The sequence below is a fragment of the Crocodylus siamensis genome, chromosome 7, assembly GCF_052110815.1.
Source record: "Crocodylus siamensis isolate JL-2025a chromosome 7, ASM5211081v1, whole genome shotgun sequence".
Classification (NCBI taxonomy): Eukaryota; Metazoa; Chordata; order Crocodylia; family Crocodylidae; genus Crocodylus; species Crocodylus siamensis.
Window position 1 is genome coordinate 2883293 of NC_143401.1, and position 12459 is coordinate 2895751.

Sequence of the window (12459 nt, forward strand, 5' to 3'; positions counted from 1 at the left end):
CATTTAATTTGTTGTTTGACTTCAGAGATAACTTCTTGAGATTAATAGTAGTTCATAACTCTCTCAAAACCTACTGTTTCAGGCTCTGTGCCAACATCACTTATTCCCCTAGGCCAGTGGTCTCCAAACTTTTTTGATCGCGCACCCCTATCACAGTAAAAAAATTTTGAGCATGCACTCCCAATATATGTATATATATTTATTTATAAATTATATACATGTACTACTCGCATACCGTATGTGACACGTGACCGTCTGACATACAGATCAAGTGAGGGCACCAGTGTCAATCCGTATATTAAGTATTAGTAAAGCTTAATTTTTTTCTTATTTTTTTAGATTAAAAATAAATATAAATAGAAGTTCTAATATTTTCTTCCCACACCCCAATGGATCATCTTGCGCACCCCCTAGGGTGTGTGCACCCCACTTTGGAGACCACTGCCCTAGGACACACCTTTAAGATGATTTGACCATTATAAGGGTTAGAGGCTCAATTTTAAATTTTAAACCAAAGGTGAGATTCTGGAGTGCAAAACCCCTAAACCTGGTTTGTTAAATTGCAGTGAATTGGCTCAGCTACATTCCTGGGTCCCAACCATTCACTTCCACTCCACATGAACATAAATTCATCTGATCTGCCCCAACTAGATCTTCCCAGCCAAAGCTTTGTCTAGCCAGGTCTTAAAGACTTCCGAAGATGGAGATTGCATCAGCTTTCTAGTTAACCTGTTCCAGTGTTTTACTACCCTTCTAGTGAGAAAATTTCAGCTCATATTCAGCTTATTGTCTACTGTCTCCTCCAGGTCCTTTTCTGCAGAGCTGCTTCCCAGCCAGTCAGCCCCAGCCTGTCCCAGCCCATGGGATTGTTCTGTCCTAAGTGCAGGACTTTCCACTTGTCCTTGTTCAACCTCATGAGATTCCTTTTGGCCCAATCCTCCAATTTGTCTAGGTCACTCTGAATCCTAGCCCTGTCCTCCAGTACATCTACTACTCCTCTCAGCTTCGTGTCATCTGCAAACTTGCTGAGGGTGCACTCTATGCCAGTTTCCAGTTCATTACTGAAGACATTGAACAAAACCGGTCTCAGGACTGACCCCTGGGGCTCTCCACTTGATACTGGCTGCCAACTAGACGTCAACCCATTGATTACTACCCTCTGAGCCTGATGCTCCTGCCAGTTTTCTATCCACCTTACAGTCCTTTCATCCAGCCCATACTTCCTTAGCTTGCCTGGGATAATGTTGTGGGAGACCGTATCAAAACCCTTACTAAAATCAAGGTACACAACACCCACTGGTCTCCCCACATCCACAGAGCCAGTCGCCTTGTCATAGAAGGCAATCAGGTTGGTCAGGCATGACTTGCCCCTGGTGAATCCATGCTGACTGTTCCCAATCACCTTCTTCTCCTCCAAGTGCTTAGAAATGGATTCCTTGAGGCTCTGCTCCATGATTTCTCCAGGGACTAATGCGAGGCTGGATGGTCTGTAGTTCCCTGGATCCTCCTTCTTCCCTTTCTTAAATATGGGCACTATGTTTTCCCTTTTCCAATCATCTGGGACCTCTCCTGATCGCCATGAGTTTTCAAAGATGATAGCCACATCAGCCAGCTCCCTCTCCCAGCACCCATGGGTGCATCCCATCCGGCCCCATGGACTTAAACATGTCCAGTTCCCTCCCTTATACAATTCCCAGTTTTCCTCTCATATCAACATACATTTGGTATCTGATGACTTCTTCCATTTATCTGATATCAAATCTATTTTCATGATGGAGAAACACTAAGGTTTCTAGAGTCTAAAGGGCAATCACTTTAACTTTAATCCTCAGCCTGTACCCCACTGGATTTGTGCAGGCCTCATGAGTGCTTTATAGAGTACTAACTCTGGCGGCACTAGAGTCTTTGGTTCAATGTCTCTCTCTCCTCATAAAGGATGGAATAGGTCAGATAAGAGAGAATCTCCTCTCTGAACAAAAGGAAATTAAGTCTAGGACTTGACAGCTGAATTTACAATGGTATTTTTGATACAACCAGGTCAGGCCAAGCTGATTACCCCATTCATTGTACAGAATCAGGTAGGATTGATAGGTAAAGTGGAACAAAAAGTGGTTTAGTAACCTAAACTAAGCTAATAAGAGATAATATGCATTTTCCTAGAAGGCAAGTGATAGAAGTAGCAACTAATGCCCATATCAGCAAGAAGGTTCAAAATAGTTGTTGGGCCTAGGACTCTGTTCATAACCTTGGGGTGAGAGACTGTAAGACAATGCTTCCGACAAAGTTCAGAGTTCACCCAAAGGCAAACTTTTGCAATAATGGAGATCCATGCAGGTAATGCATAAGAACCTTAACTTCTGTGCTATTGTTTTTTGTTATTTTAATAAAATACTTAGGCAACCTTTATGATGAAAGGCACTGTATATCATTTTTATTATAGAAAAAAGTGTCACAGCGTAGGGACCTGATCCACCAGAGTTGTGTACCCTTGATGTCTCTTCAACCTGGTGAATTCTAGTCCAAGCCTTACTTGCAAAAATTACTCTTCATGAGATTTCTAAATTGGAGGAAGGGCCATAAACAGAGCTCTTCAAATGCTGTCACTGTAGCATTTTAAGAACTCTGTTTATGGTCCTTCCCCCTCTCTTGAAGAGTTAAGACTTGTTAAGTATTAAAATCATTAAGTCACCCAAGTCCATTCACAATTAATAATGGTAAATCCATCTAACTCCAGATGAAAAAAGGTTTTTCTTTTCTTTTTCCAGGACCTGTCATTTGAATGATTAAATCTCAAAGCAGGTATGAAAGTAGAAAGGCTAGTAAAGATGGGAGAGGAACCACACACACACACACACACACTCTCTCTCTCTCTCTCTCTCTCTCTCTCTCTCCTTAGCTTTGATTCTGAAATCACAGTATCATTTGCCCTAAACAGCTTTCACAACATATATATAGTCCTAGTTTATACAGCGGGAGAGAGAGAAAAAACCAAAACAGAAAGAGATTTCAAATTGACAAATCTTTTTAAGAAATGGAAATAAAGGAAATTGAAAAAAAAAAGGTTTTTACTTTCGCGCTCCCTTTCTCCCTCCCATCATGGATGACCTAAATTTCTAGCTGAAGTATTCATCAGCCCCCATGCTTAGAAAAAGAACATTAGACTGCAGAAAGGCAATCAAAAGAAAGGGAAATAAATACAAAGAGAAAGAAATCCACAAACATTGCCAAATGTAGAAGACATTGAAGAAATACTTTCTATGGATAGTCAAAGAGGCTGTATTTCTAGAAAAAGAACTAAAGGCGGCAGGTAGGTGAGATGTAAGCATAAGCAACTGACCATATTGCTGGGAAATGTCCCGTTGCATTAATTATTTATATAAAAATAAGTCATGGAAAGAACAAGCCCCCCCCCCAACAAAACAAAACAACATTCCCATTACACATTAAAACCTGAAAATTTACCCCCCACAAAATTCTGATCGGAGTTAAACAGAAGCAAAGGGGTAGGAATCCATGGTCCACTTTCAAGTCTGTAGGAGCTCCACTTAAGAACTAGGAAGTAAGTTTTTCTGTCGCTTGAAAATACATTAAAGCTCATTATCTAAAAAAATGAGTAATTACTTACGAATACACTTAATTCATTTCTTTGCCTTGACCAATTCCAGCTCAAACCATATCAACATAACTGAACTTAAAGTCATAGCCTTTTTAATTCTATTCAGCAGATGTTCATAGGCAGACTACATGACATCAAATTTCAGTTCCCTGAAAGAATATTGAACCAAAATATTTTTACAAATGGTGGAACAATTCCTATTTTTTTCCTCTTTTAATTTAAAAAAGTCTCAAACAGATCCTCTTACCCAAAACACCCTCTTATTACAAAGCTTTTCTTTAACATAAAACTTGTTTATCACTTCCATTTCCTATAGTATACCTTTCCAATAATGAACACAAAGAATATGGAGTCTATAAGAAAACTTCCCTTTACCTCTTAAATTATATTTCCCCAACATCCGGACACCATCTTAGTAAACAAACTCCATCCTCTCTATAAAGATGAACAAATCTTAGAGATACTAATAAATACTTGATCAATATACTGAAAGAGGATTCAACATTTGAATAAGAAACTTACAGAAAAGTAGGTGTTGGGAGAAGCGGAGGCATAAAACCTTCGGTCCTCTTGATTAGAATGATCATTAGAGTATTTCCTGTTGGGGACTAGACAGTTTCTTCAATAAGTAAGTTATAAAGTCATTTATACTATTTAGGCATTCCTAAGTCAATTTTTGCTTTGATACTCAGCACTACACAAAATAAAGAAATCTGAAGAGGCATAACAAAAATGGTTCACTTCTATGGAAGTGGGGTGTATACAGTGAAGGAGTTTTATTTTTGTTTAATTATTAGCATCCAGTTCCTGGGGTTTTCTTAAAAAGGCGGGTCTTACATGTAGGCCTAAATACAGTCAGGCTGGGCTTTGATCTTATCTCTTCTGGCAACAGGATCCCCAGGCAGAAAGTTCCTAAACTAGGATGTTTCCACAAATACTCTGCCCCCAGCACAGGCAAATCTGCAAAATAAAACAGATGAGGGTGGTGGTGGGGGAGATCAAAACTGTTGAAAATAAAGCTTAACAAATATGAAGTCTCGCAACACGCTTCCAGTGGGGAGGGGGAAAAAAAATCCTTGATAAACTTGCAGGTACTCTGAATACGATAACACATGAAATGAGTAAGCATCCACCTGCGATGCAATTACACGAGTCTCCTGCTGCAGCATTCAACACTCACATCTCCGCTTTCCAAGTTTGTGGTATGTGGAAGGAACAGCAGAGCTGGTTAAAGATTCTCTCTTGCTTCACATACCCTGCGAGTCTCGTATTAACTCCTACATGACTTTAATCAGCTCCAAAGCGCTCTTCTTCCTCAACGTGCGTGATTGTCTGGTTTAATGACCACACTGACCAAAAAACCACTCCATCAAACAGCGGCACAGCCATGACTTAAAAAATGCAGCTTCCTCCTAAAACGAGGAATGGTTTCAAAATAGAAGGGGTTAAACTGACCTTCACTGATCCAGGGGAAAAAGTGAGGGGAGAACTTTAAGGCCAAAACGGGCGCGTGTCTAGGACTTCTTAAGGGCTGGATAGTATTTTATACAGCCAAATATTGTTTTGAAACCTTTAAAGCACAACCCTACATATATATAGATATAGCTATAGCTATAGCTATAGATATAGATATAGATATGAAAACAACCTAGCAAGCTTTTGTTGTGAATAAGAAAATGTGGGGAATTGTCAGTTTTCCTTTCAGGGCTTAGGAGGGGGCATGAAGGCAAGGCCGTGAGTGGGGCTGGCACTTCGGCAGGGCTCTGGAGCTGGGGAGCGGCTGGTGGAGGGGAAGAAACAGTCAGCCTGAGAAAAACCCATCAGAGCTCCTGTCCTCCCCTTTCAGTGTTCATGGGAGGGATGCTCGTGCATGGGAGCTGCAGTGGGGGATGGGGCCGGGAGAGGGGGTGGGGAGAAGCACAGCAAGGCCCACAAGCACCAGCGGCTCTCGTCCTCCTCTCTCCCAGCCTTCGCGGGAGGATGCGAGGCTTGTGTCGCTGGCAATGGGCTGGAGGAAGCTAGAGCCAGAGCAGAGTTTAGCTTTTGTCCTCTCTCCACAGGGTTAATGGGAGGACATACAGCCGGACTGGGGGCAGGGGAGCGATGGAAAGCCTGAGCAGGAACAGGGCTCGGGGTCACTTGCCTTGTTGCCCTCCTCTCCCTGCAGGGGCAAGGGGAGGGTGGGAAACCCATCCAGAGGGGTGGCTGGGGTGAAAGCAGGCGCAGGCCCGCTGGCAAACTTCCACCAGACCCGCGGCTGGGGGGCCAGGCGTGCACACGCCAGTGCGGTGGGCTTGGGGGGGTGTTCTCACTTCGGGGGGCAGGTTGGGGGGGTGTTAGTCCCTTCACGGGGTGGCACAGGGCAGGCCTGCACTGAAGGCTTCCCTCACAACGGACACGAGTTCGGGGGTGCATTTAATTCCCCCCACAGGGTGACAAGGGAGGTTTTGGGGTGCTTTCCATCCCCTCCATGGGGTGACCCGGGGCTCCCCTCCCAGCTGGGCGGGCTTGGAGGTGTTTTCCATTCCCTTCACGGGGTGGCGCGGAGGGAGGTTTCGGGGTGCTTCCTCTTCCCTCCGCGGGCCGAGCGCTGCCCCGGGCCGGGCTCCCCCTGGCGGCGAGCGCCGCTCCCGGCTCCGCGCCGCGTTTTGCCGCTCGCCCCGCGCCGTGCGTCCCCGGCGGAGCGCTCCCACCGCCTCGCCCCGCGGACCCGTCCGCCGCCGCCGGGACTCCTTCGCGCGCGGCCTCGCCTCCCCTCCCCTCCCCCACCTGCGGGCCGCCCGGCGGAGGCGCTGTCCGCGCCGCGGCGCCCGGGCCCGTCCCCGCAGCGGGCGCACGGGGGGGAAGGACACGAGCTGGGGGAGGGCGGGCGGAGGCGCGGACTATTTGTCGAGGCCCGGCGGAGGGGGAGGCGCGCGGTGCAGTGAAACCGTTCAGCGCTTCCTGGAAACTCCCGCTCAGGAGGGGGCGGGGCGGCCCCGTCGTGCGGGGGCAGCACTCCAGTGGGCAGCGCCCCCCAGCCTGATCTTGGGGCAGCCTGACGTGAAGTTCCCCCCCAGGACCCTTCTGGTCGGGGGGGGGGGCAGGCTGAAGTGAAGCCCCCCGTGACCTTTACGATTGGGGGACCCCTCATGACCCTTGGCCGTGGGGGGCAGGCTGAGGTGAAACTCCCTGCCCTATGACCTTTGTGATTGGGGGGCCCCTGTCATTGGGGCAACCCCCCCTTGGCCACGGGGGGGGGGGGGGGCAGGCTGTGGTGGAGCTCCCTCATGATGATTGACATGGGAGGGGGGCAGCTACCAAGAGAGGGTCTCGGTGACCCCCCAAACTGCCGTGCTGCATGAGGGTGCAGCGTGGGGAAGCCAAGCCGGAGGGTGCCCCGGCCCCTTCCTTCCCTGCCTTGCTGGGGAGCCCCACGCGCCTCCTGGCAGAGCCGCCTCCACCCCCGTGCGGTATGGGAGGTGGAAGGAGCTTCATACCAGGCTGCAGCAGCCGCGGCAGAGAGTTAATGTTAGAGCGGGGGGAGGGGAGGCAGAGTTTGTAAATGGAAACACTGGTACATGAGCGTTTCGCACAATCCGGCTGAAAGCTCGACTGCTGCGGGCTGAAAACAAAATCTCTCCCTTTGCTGCCCCCTGGCCGCCAATGTTGGCCATTATTCTCCAGGAGAAAAAGAAAGGATGAGGGGCATAAACTCTTCGCAAACTGCATCTTTCCCGTGACTTACAGTTTTGTGTCGATTGCAGGCCAGGGTTGGCACCCGGTTGTGGGAAGACTGGACTGGAAAGGCCACCTGCGTCATTTTAAGTCCAGTCCCTGTTGTCTGCAGGCAACCATTGACTCAAGGACGCCGCTTCAAGATTGCCACTTCAAACCCTCGCGTACAACTGCAAGGCGCACAATCAGAAGTGCGAGGAAGATCCTCAACATGCCATAGGTAAAAGCCAGGGAGACAATGCCGTTGCCAGAATGAGCATTGATGCTAGGCCTAGATACCTAGAAATGTAATATTATTCTCTTGAACTTCAGCAAGTCTCCCGTGTGCTCCTGGATCTCCCCGATACAGATGTTAAAAAATAACCCCCGATGCTCATATCTTTCCTTCAGTGAAGGATGGTAAATAATAGTGCTACGCCTGACACGCGCATGTTTCTTTGCTCGCTTTAAATACAGTGGGTTCCTCATCCACACGCACGTCAATTCCTCCTTACACCTGCAGCTCCCAAACAATAAACACGTTCTTCTCACCGGGCTAAAACACATTAGGATACGATTTTGTGGAAGGCTTTCTGCAGACTGCAGGTACTCTGTGAACAGACACAGAGGTTTTATTCACAGCCAAAGGAAGGCACAGAAACTTGAATCACTATTAGGAACAGGACTCTGTCCCCGTTATTAGGCTTGTACTGCAAGTTTCACTAAACTCAACGTAGTATGCGCCATCCTGGAAGACAAGCAGAACTTACAGCGTGAATATTAAATGAGAATTCAGAAGTGCCAGGACTTTTTAGGTTAATTCTATTTTGGATAGCTTCCATTACCTTGGTATCCAAGCACTTTATAATTTTTAGCATGTTTAAGCCTACCATCTCTTTGTGCTGGAAAGAAATGGAGTAATTTTATAGGTGGGGACTGAGACACAGACTTTACAAAGGTCTCACAGGGAATGCCATCAATGCATAAACCCAAAAGTGGAGCTCCTGAGCCCTTGGCTGGCACACTAAGCACTGGACCAGACTTCCTCTCAAGTATTAATTGTGAATGATGCATCATTTCATTTCCTTTCTTTAAATTGCTTTTATTTTTTTTTTAAAAGCACATTTCCAGAGGAGAAGACGACTGAAAAGTCAGAGCTAACAACACTGGAAAAATAAAGCATAAAATAGGAAGGGAGGGAAAGCCTACTGATAGAGATACAGAGATGCACGCTCCAGGTAATCTCACTGACAGTAATTCTCAATTTTGTATTGCAGTGCTGTGCATTGAATATGAAGATTAGTTATTCTGCTCAACAGTCCAAAAATAAAGACCTTATATTCTCAGTCCCCAGCTTGTTGCCTTTTATAAGCCACTCTCTCCAGACACGTCAATTCCCATAGTCCACTACACCACTCCTGTAAGAGTAAAGCTGTTGGTTTTTTCTACTGTTGCAATGCTATTTTCTTAGCGATCAAATAAACCTTTTCTCTGCTAAATGCAAGAGTTTCAGTGATTTGGGGCTTGCACCCAATAAAAATAGGCAACATATAATGGAATTACCTGGAAAAGTAAGATTAATTCTAGCAAGCAGATCCTTCCAAATCCTATTAGGGAACAAGCATTTCCACGGAAATTGTTGTATGACGGAGTTCTCCTAGACGCTCAACATCTTCAGCAAGCATCCATTGCCTTTGGGCCAAAGGGTGTGTATTCTAATAGAGACCCACTATAATCTACATGTAAATGTTGTTGTCCAAGCTGATGATGAAGGCTAGACAAGATCCTGGGCTATGTCCAGTAGACAATTTAGGTAACTATATGTTAGGCACTAAAACAGTAGCTTTTAGGTGCCTGGTCCCCAGAGTGGAATTGAAAACAGAGTTGGGTGGTAGGTACATTGAATGCAGAAAGAGGCTTCCCAGAAGAGTGATCCAAAAAACATATAGAAGGAGTAAGGAGCCATCTCAAGTTAGTAGGAAATACTAGGCACAAGAGTGTGCCTGAGCTCCTACTCCTCTCCAGAGCTTAGGTACCAGAGCCAGGGGCACAAGTTTAAACCCATGTGTGCTCACCCTCCAGAGCCCCTCTGGAGGTTAGATGCCTAAATCTGCTGTTGGTAAGTATTGAGCAGGTCTCACTCTTCTCTTTTAAAATACAGGCAGAGAAGCTATGACCCACCTTTCGTAGTAGCTTAGTGGTTACAGCATTCATAAGGAGGTGGAAGACGTGGGTTTTAGGCCTTCCTCACCCTGTGGGAGGTCAGACCCCAATGGCCTGGCTATCTGCTAAGTTGGGTGGGGGAGCATTCTCCATCCCTGCTCTTCAATCTGTGCTGCTGAAAAGAAAAGAGTGCAAGGTTAAGCCCAGCTGAATATCCTAACAATTAGTCATAAATTAATAACTTCTGTCAACAATGTTCTACCTACTATGCCATAAACAAATCGGCCAAACAAAGGATGATGATGTGTACCAGTGTGTTTTAGGAAATGTTTAACGTGCGGATTGTTTAGTCTGTCGACTGGGAGCTCCCATCCATTCAATCGATGGCAGCAGTGGCATCAAATAGCTTAAATGAATGCACATAGATTCAGAAAAGCACAGAATTTCAGGTACTTCCCAATTCTGCATGATTAAAAACCTTTGTGAGCTTTAATGACTAGAGTTCATTGCTATTTCCAGTATCTGTTTTTCTGTCAGAGAAATATTTCATGTCTTTAGAACAATATTATTAGTTATACTACAGTAGCACTCAAAGACAACTGTATAATTCCAAAATACTTAAGAAGGACAGGAAGTGCACAGAAGACAAGCTTGGCTAAACAGCGAGATCTTCAATGAGCTGAATCTCAAAAAGGAATCTTAACGAGAAGTGAAAATTTGGCTGTATTACTCAGGAGGAGTATAAAAGTATTGCACAGGGAAACTGGGAGAAAACCAGGAAGGCCCAGGGTTACTTTTAGAGTACTGAAAGAATTAGCTGAGATCATTTCAGAGTGATTAGCTATTTTCTGTGAGAACACCTTGACAGCATTTGGTGAAATCTGACCTGCTGTGGCCTTGCTCTTCTTGCTTCTGGGATGAAGTAAACACAACGTTCATTTTTAAGAAAGAGAAGAAAGACGATAGAGGGAATTACAGGCAGTCCATCTGTCCTTGATGTCTGTCAAGATCATGGAGCAAGTCATCAAGGAATCTGATTTGAAGTACCTGTGGGAGAACAAGATGATTGGGAATAGCCAACATGGATCCAAGAGCCAGCCACGGCTGACCAACCTGGTTTCCTTCTATGACAGACTGACAGTCTCTGGCTGGAGGGAGAGCAGTGGATGTGATGAACCTTGATTTTACTGAGCCTTTTGACCCTGTCTTCCATTACATTTATATTAATGAGATAAAGAAATGCAGTCTGAAGTGCTATAAGGTGGATATGTAACTGGTTAAGAAAAGAAATAGCTTTTTAAATAAAACAGTGTTTGAAATGTTTCAGTGTTTCCTGTGTAACTGATATCACATGCCACTTTTCAGTTCAGTGAGCATTTTTACAGCCAAGTTACATTATCCAGAAAATAAAGGGAATGATAACTGAATTGCTGAAAGAACCTCATTGGTAGGCACAAAAAGCATCATTATAATCACACATCATTAGAATCATCACAGCCTTATTTGGATCTATCCTGGTGTTTCCTAGCCCCCTTGACATGCAAATTCTTGCTGAAGTTCTTAGCTAATTTCTCTCCTTCTTTGTTGCACTTAAATAACTTTAGTTTCCAGTCCGTTATTAATGCAAAACATCTTGTATCTCAATTTTTTTTACTTGACAAGCCTTTTGCTGCTTTCTTTCTGCCATGAAAGTATTAAAAGCTAAAAGTTTATCAGCTACATGTCAATATTTTACCCATAAATGTCTTTCTTTGGTGCAAGTATAACCAGCCTGTCCAAAAAAATTGAGATTAAGAAACCTAATTTGATTATGTCAGGTCTTGTCTTCACAGTCCTATAAGCCAATTCAGGAGGAAGAAAGTTACCAAGCTGCCAAGAATTCATCACATCCTGGCACTGGTTCTTTTGTAATAAATGTAATTTTGTTGTTTAAATAATAAGAGAAGGGAAAATAATATCATTTTATCTGCATGCTCCATGACAACCATTCTTCTTGAATGATCTCAGGATTAAATTCTTCAAGGGGATAAGATGTCTACCAGTGAGGAATTTATAGCACATCCTTATCCTGGGTGGAATCCTTTCCACTGCCAGCTGAACAGTTTACACTAACAGCAAGATGTCCCATTGCATGAGGGGGTTTACAAGGTTAAAAGATAAAGTACAGCCAAATAAAGAATGTAAATCCAAAAACACTGAAAGTGTAAGCAGAAGAGAAGAGAGATAAGGCAGTGGCTCCCTGATGTCATTGATTAAAATTTGGTTAGATATTGTGATTTGAAATGAATGGCAGGAAACTCAAGGGTACAGTTCTTAGAATAAACCATTTTAAACTTTTTTTAGTTACTTAAGTCAGAACAGGTCACTGTGCTTCCAAACATTAGATGTGCAAGCTAAGAATGAGTTATTTTTACATAGGTGTGTTTTTGCTATAACTGTACATGAGGGAAGAAAATTAAACAAAGCTAAGGTCATCAGCCTAGAGTATCTGAAAGTTAGTATTTCATAGATGTGCATGATTTAGGTGCTAGCTCTGTACAGGTATCCACTCAAAACTCTCACACTACAAAAGAAGCTGCTGTTTATCTTCCAGACCTAATACTAGACTGTGAGAGTTTCCACAACAAGGAAGACATGGAAATGAAATGGACCTGTTTGCAAGTCTGCAGGTGAAGAAGATTCATCCTCAGAGGGAATTGCCATTATCAATGAAAAAGAAACTTCTATGTCTTGACTCTGTGATAGCTCTGGAATGGTGTGTCCCTATGATCTAAGTGTAGTGCTCAGACTGCAAAAACTGATGACACAGAAATTGTTCTTTGCTGTGAGTTAGTGCTAACAACTATGTCCAAGGAGCTTTACTTTAATGTGCCAGAAGGACTTTTAAAATGTCAGGAAATCCTGCTTGTGCAAACAGACATACAGTGGATCCACAGTTGCAGCACATGAAAGGGCAAATATCGTGGCGTGTACATGTACTCAAT

At 44.5% G+C, this 12459-nt stretch overlaps 1 long non-coding RNA gene across 1 annotated transcript; it reads left to right on the forward strand.

The window, feature by feature from the left end:
- The first annotated feature begins 6199 nt into the window (after positions 1-6199).
- On the forward strand, positions 6200-12056 carry LOC149859289 (uncharacterized). The gene is made up of 3 exons (XR_016443633.1): positions 6200-6777; positions 7363-7553; positions 8433-12056. It is a non-coding gene; the product is annotated as an uncharacterized LOC149859289 (long non-coding RNA).
- Positions 12057-12459: the final 403 nt, after the last annotated feature.